Source organism: Penaeus monodon, chromosome 39, assembly GCF_015228065.2.
Source record: "Penaeus monodon isolate SGIC_2016 chromosome 39, NSTDA_Pmon_1, whole genome shotgun sequence".
NCBI lineage: Eukaryota > Metazoa > Arthropoda > Malacostraca > Decapoda > Penaeidae > Penaeus > Penaeus monodon.
Genome location: NC_051424.1, coordinates 8032217 through 8034716, shown reverse-complemented (window position 1 = coordinate 8034716; position 2500 = coordinate 8032217). Strand labels below are relative to the sequence as shown.

Below are 2500 nucleotides of genomic sequence, written 5' to 3'. Positions count from 1 at the left end.
TTTGGGTTATAAGTTTGAGTATTTAGCAAATTTATTTTGTTAAGAAGGGCAATATTTGAAGTAAAAGTCTAGTACTATAGCTAACAAAGGAGGATTTAGATAGTCACAGTGTCTGTTATGATTCATTAGTAAGCAAAACTAAGAATTTCCTTTCATGTGGTAAAGCATTAGATAGTGCTATACCACATGAAAGGAAACTCTCAGCATAACTGAGTCTCTGAAATTTTGCTATCGAGATAATTCCAATTACAAGGTTGATTTATTTCAAATCGTATAAACAATCGCACCACATCTTATAAATAACGTCCGCAAATGAACGCTTTACAGTATAAATGTTGTCCACATCTATCAATCTATATATATAGATGTAGATCCACACACACACACACACACACACACAAACATATATTTGTATATATATATATATATGTATATATAATATATATATATATATATATATATATATATATATATATATATATATATATATATATATATATATATATATATACATCTCCAGTACATACATCTATATTTGTGCCTTTCCAATTTTCGGCAAATATATTTAGGGAATTCATATAATTTATATATCATATTTGTAACCATCATTTTTGTATATCCTGTAAAATCACCCAGACAGTAACAAAACTTCACTTATAGCATCTGTCAAAGCATGAAAAATGTTTTCAATACTGATCCATTTAACACTTGATACGTTAGATACAGACAAGACACGGGTGTATATATACAATACATTAACTTGAAACAAAAAAAAAAATCAGTAGTTCTTTGTCATTAAGGGAGAGTATTTAGAAAGTCAACTAATACCCCTCCATAAATACTTTTTATAGGTACTCCTTGACTCCACTTAACCACTACCATGTGTGACGACGCGGACGAAGGCTGCACGCTCGTGTGCGACAATGGCTCCGGCATGGTCAAGGCCGGCTTTGCCGGAGACGACGCCCCTCGTGCTGTCTTCCCCTCCATCGTCGGCCGCGCCCGTCACCAGGGTGTGATGGTCGGTATGGGTCAGAAGGACGCCTACGTCGGTGATGAGGCCCAGAGCAAGCGTGAGGTATCCTCACCCTCAAGTACCCCATTGAACACGGCATCGTTACCAACTGGGACGACATGGAGAAGATCTGGTACCATACCTTCTACAATGAGCTCCGTGTTGCCCCTGAAGAGTCCCCCACACTTCTCACTGAGGCTCCCCTCAACCCCAAGGCCAACCGTGAGAAGATGACTCAGATCATGTTCGAATCTTTCAATCTTCCTGCCATGTACGTAACCATTCAAGCTGTGCTCTCTCTGTATGCCTCTGGTCGTACCACTGGACAGGTTTCTGATTCAGGAGACGGTGTGACTCACATAGTCCCCGTCTATGAAGGTTTCGCTCTTCCTCATGCTATCCTTCGTGTTGACTTGGCTGGTCGTGACCTTACCAACTACCTGATGAAAATTATGACTGAGCGTGGCTACTCCTTCACCACCACCGCTGAACGTGAAATCGTTCGTGACATCAAGGAGAAACTCTGCTACATCGCTCTCGACTTTGAAGGTGAAATGAACGTCGCTGCTGCTTCCTCCTCCTTGGACAAATCCTATGAGCTTCCGACGGTCAGGTCATCACCATCGGCAACGAGCGTTTCCGTTGCCCTGAAGCTCTGTTCCAGCCTTCCTTCCTGGGTATGGAATCTGTTGGTATCCAAGAGACTGTCTTTAATTCAATCATGAGGTGCGACATTGATATCAGAAAGGATCTCTTTGCTAACATTGTCATGTCTGGCGGTTCCACCATGTACCCTGGTATCGCTGACCGAATGCAGAAGGAAATCACTTGCTTGGCTCCTTCCACCATCAAGATCAAGATCATTGCTCCACCTGAACGTAAATATTCCGTGTGGATCGGCGGTTCTATCCTTGCTTCCCTGTCCACATTCCAAGCCATGTGGATCACCAAGGATGAATACGATGAGTCAGGTCCTGGAATCGTGCACCGCAAGTGCTTCTGAGATTTATATTTCTAAACCAGTACTAATGCTGCTTACTGACTACAAACAATAAAGTTTTCACATGCATTTTACGTAATTTACCCTATGTATGAAGTATTTTCTACTTATTATTGATTAAATACTTGAATGAGTATGTGATATCAAGTGAAAAAAGTGAGAGAGAGAAAGAGAGAGAGAGAGAGAGAGAGAGAGAGAGAGAGAGAGAGAGAGAGAGAGAGAGAGAGAGAGAGAGAGAGAGAGAGAAAAGAGAAAGAAAGAGAAAGAATAGAAAGAGACAAAAATGAAATAAGAACAGTACATAACATATGTATATATATAATATATATATATATATATATATATATATATATATTATATATATATTATATATATATATATATTATATATATATTATATTATTATATATTATATATTATATTATATATATTATATTATATATAATATATATATATATATATATCAAACAAACACACATACATATC

At 38.1% G+C, this 2500-nt stretch overlaps 1 pseudogene; it reads left to right on the top strand.

Annotated features, from left to right (window-relative positions):
* Positions 1–2084, top strand: part of LOC119597271 — a 2501-nt pseudogene extending 417 nt beyond the window's left edge.
* The last annotated feature ends 416 nt before the right edge of the window (positions 2085–2500 follow it).